The sequence below is a fragment of the Pinus tabuliformis genome, chromosome J, assembly GCF_031772625.1.
Source record: "Pinus tabuliformis cultivar Carrire ecotype Pingquan chromosome J, CPIR1, whole genome shotgun sequence".
NCBI lineage: Eukaryota > Viridiplantae > Streptophyta > Pinopsida > Pinales > Pinaceae > Pinus > Pinus tabuliformis.
The window spans coordinates 1,287,324,051-1,287,334,002 of record NC_142295.1 but is presented as its reverse complement, the minus strand read 5'-3'; positions in this window follow the sequence as shown (position 1 = coordinate 1,287,334,002).

Here is a 9,952-nt window from a genome sequence, read left to right as displayed (position 1 = left end):
GAACAGCAGCAGAAAGGATTGGGCAGATCGCTTGGTTGACGCCACTTAGGCCTACAACACCACTTGGAAAACCACAACAGCTTGCACACCTTATGAGCTGGTATTTCAGAAGAAGGCTCTGCTCTCCATAGAGTTCGAGTACAACACATTAAGATTGGCAGCTCAGCTGGACATGGATCTCAGCCATGCACAACAGGAAGGGTTACTACAGCTGAACAATTAGATGAACAGAGAATGTAGGCCCTCCTCCACTCAGAAGTAGTTCAACTCCAGAGAAAGATATGGCATGACCGGAACCTTAACGAAAAATTAATTTTAGCCAGGATATTAGGTGCTATTATATGACTCAAGATACAAGGATTTCAAAGGGAAGCTGAGGACAAGGTGGCTGGGACCATATGCAGTGGAGAAATGCAACGACAATGGTTCAGTCCTTATCATGACCATTGATGAAGAAGCCATCCCCATGCTCGTCAACGGGAACCGGCTGAAAATCTACAGGAAGCTCCTTTCCAAGCAGGAGTTCATTGAAACTCTGGATAAGTCAGTGTTGGTAGTGGAGTAGGGCCTTGTCTCTACTCCATAAAAAAAATAAAAATATCCTTGGGTGAAAACCTCTTAGAGGCACCCGTGGCAGACAGTGAGGGTGAAAACCTCCTGGAGGCGCCCCAGCTGTCTCACCCAAAAAAAAGAAGAGAGAAAAAGAATAAAGAAAAAGAAAAAAAGAAAAAAGAAATAGGCCTGATTTTTGTTGAATAGTTGTAGGTTGCAGGGAAGACATTGCAGGTTCGGGGGGGGGGCGCAAAATAAGGACAGAGGTCAACACCAGACTACAAACATCCCTCACACACACCTCCTCCATGACCACTCCCCTTTCCTAGGATTTGATCGCATTCAGGCTAAGATTTCACCTTCTACAGGAAGTTCTATATCTTCTACAGGAAGATCCTATAGAACCTCCAGATAGGAAAAAATTGATCATGGGAGGGAATCCGAAGATTGGAATCTTCTTATTAAGCCTGCAACCACCCCTATTTCCGTCCATCGCCATACATCACCCTGTTTCATCTCCTCACACCTCTATTGCACCCATTCTGTCATTTATGCCTGCACAGTCACACAAAGAATTATAATAAAAAAAAACCCTATTTTCCTCACACTGCCAGCAAGAACTTTGAATGACATATCTAGCAGTGGTGTTTTTCTCTCCCTACCTATCAATCTCCATCTGGACCCCTCATCAGCCGAATCCCTTGTTAGCAGTATAGCCTTGCTCGTTTAGCTTGCATCCCAGGAGGAGAAGCAGCTACAGGACATCCTACAGGAATCCTATAGTAGCTAATCCCTCTAGAAGACATACTCTGGAGACGAGGACATCCAAAAAACAGCAAAGGAGGCATGCAAAGAGCTCATCTTGAATGCAGAAACATCATCAACAGCCGAAACCAAGCAACACCTGAGTATGCAGTGACAACAACCAATGGAATGAATTCTGAAACACATGCATGCACCGTCAACGACTGAAGGATTGGGCTCCAAAACACGTGCAGGATGCAACAGCAAATGAAGAAATGGTTCAGAGACCCGAAATCTGCATAATGCGACCGTGACCATGCAGGTAAGTGTCTAAACTCATTCGTCAATTACATAAACTATATTTTAAAAAGCCGCATGCCTATGGAAATGGTTGGATAGAATAGGATCGGTGACCAGTCAACTGGCCACCCTCGGCCAGTTACATAGCCTCGTGGGATCTGAACGAGCTCAGTTACATTCAAATTTCCGACGAGACATGCAGCCAACATGTGTGGAGTGTCCACTCCGGGAGAAATCGTCGAGATTGGCAGTGGTGGTGGTGGTTAATCGCAGAAGGGAGGCGATGGCGGCCAAAGACACGCAGAGAAATTATGGTCGTGATGTTAGATCAATGGCTCGGTCCGGCCACCTCATCCCATCGCCACGAATTACACCGCAGTTAAAAGATGCTTGGCTAAAACTCACACCACCCTTTGTTCATTTGCACTTGCAACATCCTCGACCGAAGTATGCGTCCTCCGCTCCAGAAACTGTTAACTAGTCGTCCACCACCGGTTTTTATACCTATTTTCAAGAATCTCCCGCATATCGGGCTCGCTCAGAAGCACAAAGATATTCTACAGGAACCGAGGAAGTATTATACAGGAAAGTGTTCTACAGGAAAGCCTACACAACCTTCCAGAGCAGAAAAACCTGGGATTTCTCGTCACCGAATTTGGAGCTCCAAACGAGGTAGGCTTGAAAAAACCTCTTTTTGCATGGTGTGATTTGAAAAGGTGGTGAATAGAATGATATCAGATTGGGGAACCAGAGAAAAATCTGCTTGGGGATTGGAAGAAAACATTCTCCTGTGTGTTTCACTGGGTTTCTCAGTTGTTTTTACATCCAAATTCTCCTCCATGTTCCTATTTTTTAAAAATTCTCCTGTAGAAATATATGCAACTGTGGAGGTTAGCCTGTGTATGAAATTTTGAATTTGAATATATTTATATGTGTTGGGAAGGAAAATTGAGCTCTGTACTCTGTCTGTAGAAATGAAATGAAACTCTCCCTTTCATAAACAGGCAGTTGTGTTCTGGGCAACAGCAGTTTCGAAAACCAGGGAATAGCTGTTAATTCATATTGATACCTGAGAAATCCCTTCTTAAGTTAAGGGGGAAATCCATAAGCAACATTCCTTTTTCTAATCAAAGAAAAAAGAAAAAAACTCTCACCATGCTAGGGGGATTCATAAGGAAAGAAACCTCAGACACCAGCAAACTGTATGAGCATCCTGAGGTGGTGGATCTTTTCACCCGGACCAATTGGATGACATTTTTTGACAACATTTGGGGTCATGACAAGGAGATAACAGAGGAATTTTTGATGTCCCTGAGACCTCAATCAAAGACACAGGCCACAGTAAGTTTTAGGGGTTTGACCCTAGAAATTACACTTGAGCTCATAAGCCATGTTACTGGTCTGCCATTAGGGCTCCCTTGGAGCAAAGAAGAGAGGTCATTGGGCTAGGTTGCCAAGAAAACGTTCTTCCTACCAGAGGAACATCCTGTAGAAGACAAAAACAGGGTTAGGAGAACCAGCTTGCCTCCTCTCTGGAGTGAGGTTAGTTTTCAAATTATGAAGTACATTACATGTGAGGGGAGGTTTAGCATTGTCTATGGATACCATTTCAGGTTGCTGTGTGAACTAAGGCATGGGATTGATTCACCTCCAGCCCAGAAGCTGAGCATTCCCTATTTTCTTCTTCAGTCACTCATTGAATGTGGTACAAAGTTGATTGAAGGGACCCCAGATCAGTTGGCCCATCATGGGCTCATTAATCTATTAGTGGAAGATGCCCTGCATACCTACATTGTCCCCATATCTTGGGAAATCTTCTGAAACATGTCCCGGGATGACGATATTGGAATCCTGGCCGAAGACATCACCTCATCCAGTAGTGAGGAGGGAGAACACATTGAAGAAGGTAAGAAAACCAATGATGAAAGAACACAGGACATTCAAGCACAACAAGGACATAAAGAAAAAGGGGGAGAGGGCCAAATTGCTGAGCCTAAAATAGAGCAAGGAACAACAGCACAAACCCCAAGGGAAAAGAGACTGCAGAGGAGAGCAGAGAAGGCAGAAACATCCCAAGTGAAGGCTGTCACAGCCAAAGCAGTCACACCAAAACAAAAGGGAAAGATAGATCCTGAAATGGCCGCAATACAGGCAGAAACAGTTGACACAGGGACTTCTACAGGAAGCATGGAGAAAGAACAACAAAGGGGGAAATCACCTGAAATATTGGCAACAGAGGCAGAAGCTATGCTTGCCACCTTAAAAACACCTCCAAAACAAAAAGGGAAGCAAAAGAGGCAAACCTCCATGTATTTTAAAGCAAGGAGTAGCACACGGATCAAAGTAGGCAGACCCCAGCCGCAGTCAAAGGAGCCAATTATCATTGAGGACACAACACCTAAACCAAAGGAAGGGTCCCCTTCAAAGATATCCGTCACTTATGAACGAGGAAGCCCAAAAACTTCCACCTGGAGAGAGACTGAAGATAATGGACTCAAAGATAGTTCTACAGGAAGCTGAGAAATCTCTACAGGAAACTCATGCTAAGCTAAAAGCGACCGAGAAATTGGAGGAAAAGGCGGCCAGACAATCACAGGAGGAAGAAAAGACAGAGGAAATATTGGAACCAAGCCCTCAACCCAGCTTGGACTCATACTATAACCTGTTAGAAGCCGGGAAAATAATTCCCCAAAAATTTGCGGTGCCACTCTTCTTTGCACTGGAAGAAGAAAGAATTAGGACTCACACTTGGATGAGGATTGCCAAGTCTAAGGGTGTGGCGGACATAGGCCCCCTTGAATAACAACTCAGGGAGTTAAGGAGAGAATTAGCCATGGTGAAGCATGTGGAAAGTAGTCAGAGGACCAAACTACAAGAAGAGAATGAGCTGCTGAAACAGCAGCTACAGCTACAGGGAATTCACAAGGACGACAGGCCCTCCATTCTAGGAGAATAGCAGCAACAGTAGAATCCTTCAGCAAACAAAGAAACCTCTAATGAATAGCAGAAAGTGGATGGGCTACAGGCCAAGGTTGAGGCATTAAGAAAACAGCTACAGGAGAAGGATTCACAGGCAGCTGAGGAAATACAGTCTCTAAAGCAACAAGTACAAGAAAAGGAAGCCCAACTGGCTTGCATGGCCAGTTGGGCAGTAGAGGCCTTGCAGTGTAGGCAACCTGCCAAGTCATATGCCCTATATCTTAAAGATCAATGGTTGCAGTTCCAGATTAACACCTTGGCCCAAAGGGGCACCATTCCATTTCAAAGCTACCATCAATTCATGACCTTGTGTGACAGCAGCTTAGCAGAGGATAAGGCTAAGTTATCTGAATTCTATTTACACAACTTGGCCCTTCCAAACATGACTCTTTGGGACCCCAATGCTACATTGGGAGATGTGCAACTTATGGCTATGGCCTCCTGGTTAAATCATGAGGAAAAGAGGGCAGTAGAGATTCGAGATATTATGAACAGGGAGTTGAGTGAACCACTCATGATCAGGGCAGAACCAAAGGATACATCAGCTTTAATACATGCCCATCAGCACTTGGCCAACGACCCTTAGGATTTACTAGATTACATTGAACGACAAGCTCAAGCTATTTCCCACTTTGAGGACATGGTAAGACTGTTGGGGGATAACTGCATTCATGCTTGCACAAGGAGGTGGAACACACTGCCCCATAGTTTGAAAATAAGAGAATACCACTCTCCAACTAGAATGAGGGAGGCCTTGGCAAGGGTACCCCTCTATAAACAGTCAATGAAAAATCTGCAGGCCAATTGGATTGGCCTAAAGTTCAGTCCTCCCTTGCTTTTGGGTTTGCTGGAAGGAGTTAAGGAAGAAGAAGAAAACAGGCAGTGGGAGGAAGTGGAAAGAAAAGCAGGATTTCATGACAAGGAAGAAGACATCACCTCGGAGGCCTGGGACATGAGGGAGGTAGTCAAAGCTATCAAGGACGATGAGCTAGATTAGTTGCTCAGAGGGCAAGCAACCCATTTAGCAGGGGGGTGATGATGAGCCCCAAAAATGGGTAACTGATTGGGCTCATTTTGCCTATTGTTCTCCATTTATCCACCATTCTTCATAGTTTATGTATGCTTTTGAAGTATTTTTATGTTAATTGAATGAATGAGAATAGTCACTTGACCATGAAGGCTAATACGTGTTTGCTGCAGATTTTTGGACAAATTTTGGACCAAGGTCAAGAATTTATGGACCATTTGATAGCCAAATACGAGGGGACAAGGCTAAGGATTCGTAGGAAGGGTGTCTCTTGCACTAAATGACCCCTTCATCAAGTTCTCCACCATCAGCTCGGAGTTCAGCAACCCACCAAAGTCTATTTCCAAAGGCAGCCGAGCAACTTTTATGAAGTGGTTGAGTACTGCAGTTTTGAGCAGCCAAGCCCCTTGAATTAAGGAGGACTGCTGGAGGTCCTCATAGTGCATAAGTAGGGAGGCTTCCAGCCTTCGTAGGTTACTTGTTGAACATTTGTATTTCACACTATAGTGCTTCCTTGTTTCTCAACCCATTTTGGAGCTTCTGCTGTAACACATTTTAGACATGGTTGTTTTTTAGTAATGGAAACCAGTTTTATGTTGCATTAGTTCTGAGCTTCTTTTAGGAGCCTGTAGCTCTTGGGGTTGGGCCCAACCCAAGTGCCAGGACCTCCTCCATGTACTGTTATATGTTTTTCTTTACTGTCTTCATAAAATAGTTTCTGTTAGTAGATTAAAATCTTGCTTGGTTATCTAGGATAGTTTTGATGATTGAAAAATCTTTCATGTTTCAGAGTGATGTGATAGGTTGATAGCAGAAAAGATCTTTGAAAAAGGCCATCAAGCAACCTTGGATCTCACCTCTCCCTCCTCGGGACCATGAGCTAAGGCCACGGTGTCCTTGCTACCACAAAAACACTGTTCTTGCTTCTTCATGCAATTGTTAGTGTTAGTTTCTCATTTGTAAAAAGTTGATACCAGATGTGATTACATGCTTAGGTTCATTCTTGCTTGGTTTTCATAAGTTATTTCACATGATTTTCTACCAAGGGATTTCTGTTCATCATGGTTGCTAGTTCCTAGGTCAAATTAGGTTAGAATAGCTAGATACTTGGTTTGCATGATCTTTGTTTGGTCAGTTTCAAGAAGTAGTGTGCAGAACACCTAAGAAACCTCCCTGCCTACCCTCCCTCCATTAGCACAACCTGTTCCATCCCCTAGCTCAGATTCTTGCCCTTCATTTGCCACATTTCCTCACTTTGACCTAATTTCCATATTTTTGTGCAACATTGCTCTATTCACCCTTGAACAAATCCAGCCATCCTCATCACTTCTCAGCTCCAATTTCCAGGTCTTAGACCTCTTCACACCCTCATCCAACCTCCATTTCCACTTCTCCACCTTTCTTCCACCATCAACCCTCCAAAATCTCCTTTCGGAACATCCTGTAGAACCCCTGCAGACTTCTTGTAGAAGATCACGAGAGCAGTTTTGCGAGATCCAATCACTGTGAAACTCTTTGGAAGGGTGTTAGGGACCCCTTAGGCCCTCTTCTCACCTTCCCAACCTCCTGCAAGTGCCCTCACCATTTCCTTCCATCAACCAACCCCTGCACAGTCAAACAATTAAGCACATGCATAATAATTCTACAAGATTACTCAAAAATACAAAAAGACATTCCTTTTCAGATTTCACTGCAAGAGTAGCTTAGTCACATGCATTCTACATTTCTAGAAGTCAATGGCATCCATTTCCACTGCTTTCATCTTTTTCCTTGCACCAGTAGGGTTAGTCTGTAGAACTAGGGTTTGCTAGGGTTTTCATTCCTTTTTCACTTTCAGCGTCTTTTTGCAAGTAGACTAGCTTCCCTTGAGTTAGATTTCATCCATCACCATTAAAAGCTTCTTCTCAGAGCTGATAGAAGTTGGCTTAAGCTGCTAGCGAACTTGTGCCAGTTGATCTAGTGATAGCTGCGGCAAGAGCTAGTACTTGTGCATATAGCACCGTTGCTTCCAAGTTTGTTACGAACTACCAGGTTGATAAAAGTAAAGAAGGGAGTCCCAAGAGTTGCAGCATTATTGCTGCAATATTGGAGCCCACCAATGTGGTTCCTTACAAGAATTTTAACGTAGTTGAGAAGGGACATGGGTCACAATCTGGAGATAAACAGAATAGAGGTGATGGTAGGGGACCATTGCAGTGTTGGATATGTGGAAAATATCATCACAAGAAGGATTTTCCATTGTACCAGGGTGGCGAGCCTCAAATCTATTGTGCTTAGGAGGTGCATATGGTTAGGGATGTGGGCCATAAAATTACTTGGATTTATGCGGTTGTGGACAGAATGCAGGAGGATCACCAAGAATCCATTATTGAGATTGAAGGTAAGCTCTGTGGTCAAGTTGTTTCTATTTTGATTTACCCTAGATCTAATTATAGTTATGTTAATCCTCACCTAGTGGATAAGTGTGGTTTGAGGAAAGAAGTGCATGCAAAGTCTTCGTTGATGCAGTTGGCTACATGTAATAAGAAAATATTTCATCGTTGGCTAAGAGCTTGTGCATTTGTGCTGAATGGTATGCCTACAACAGCACATATGAATATGCTTCCATTAGGATCATATAGTATGATTTTAGTCATGGATTGGTTGTATCTCCATAGGACCGATGTAGATTTCTATGACAAGGCTATTGAGTGCTTAGATGATAATGGGGAGAAGAGAATCTTCCAGGGAAAGAGGAAGCCTACATTAATGAGGATGATTATAGCTATGCAAGCCAAGCGCAGTGGTGGAAAGGGGTGCGTACTATTTGCAATCCATATTTCTAGTCACAAGGGTAATGATCTTGAGGATGTATAAATCCTCAAGAGATACCCTGTATTTGTTAGGGTCCCACCCTAACCCCCTTATTTATGTAGTAGGATCCAGTCATAGTTATAGTTAAGTAAGGAGTCAATAAAGTCCATATTAATAATTGTAAGTGGTTAACCCGCAATTAATGACGGGACCACAATTAGTTGCAAATGGGCCATGGTATTAGATAGATGGTATTAATAAGAACCATGGTATTGATCCATGGTATTGCATGTATGAGTCCTATATAAAGGATAAAGACTCCCTGCGAGGAGCATCGTGTCTTAGTTTGTAATCATGCGTTAGCATCCCAGTCCATTCGCCCAAATTTCATCGCCAAGGGTCACCCCCCACAGGCTCACAGCACGACTCAAACACTTAAGGTTCAAAAGGTGTCACCTGCAGAAATGGCCGAAAGAAGAAAACAAGGATTATGTTACTATTGTGATGAAAAATACTCCCCAGGTCATAAATGCAAGGAGCCTAAATTTTTTCAAATTGATGCCACTAATTACAGCTCATCGGAGGAAGCCCCACCACTTGAGGAACCAGAGGAGGTAGAAGAGGACAACCAGAAGGACAATGTCCCTGATGAACCAGTTATTTTGCTGCATGCTTTGGCAGGGATTTGTTCACCTCAAACTCTCAAAATCAGAGGTTTTATTAAACATCGCCCAGTAGTAGTATTGATTGATAGTGGAAGTACACATAATTTCATCCATCAAAAAGTCGGGGAAGCGATGCATTGTTTTGTATGAGCAGTTTCTAACTTCCAAGTCCAAATTGTGGATGGGGGAACAATGAAGTGTGAAGGCCGCTGTGAAAATGTCAAACTTCAAATGGGGGATTATCAGTTGAAGACCCACATGTTTTCCATACACATGGGAGGGTGCGACATTGTCCTCGGTGCTGAATGTCTTCGCACTCTTGGGCCAATCACAATGGATTTCTAGGGGTTATATATGAGCTTTAAGCAGAACAACTCCACACATACCCTCCGTGGACTCCAGGCGGGAGCTCCCTCTATCATCAGCTCACATAGGATGGAAAAATTGCTAAAAAAGGGCCATCATGGAGTTATAGCTCAATTTAATGCCATCCAGGCCATCGAACCCAATTCTCTGCCGATTCATCCTGAGATGCAACAGATTTTAAATAACCATTTGCCAGTCTTTGACAAGCCTCATGAGCTTCCACCCTCGCGAGGGGAACATGATCATAGCATCACCTTGGTTCCAGGGGCCCAACCACCAAATGTGCGCCCATACAGATATCCGTTCACCCAAAAGAATGAAATAGAAAAAATAATCAAGGAACTTTTGGAAGCAGGTGTCATTCATCCCAACATTAGTCCTTATTCATCACTGGTGGTCATGGTGCTCAAGAAAGATGGGGAATGGCGGATGTGTCCAGACTTCAGGGCCCTCAATAATTTGGCAGTCAAAGATAAATTTCCCATCCCAGTTGTTGATGATTTGCTGGATGAACTCAATGGAGCTC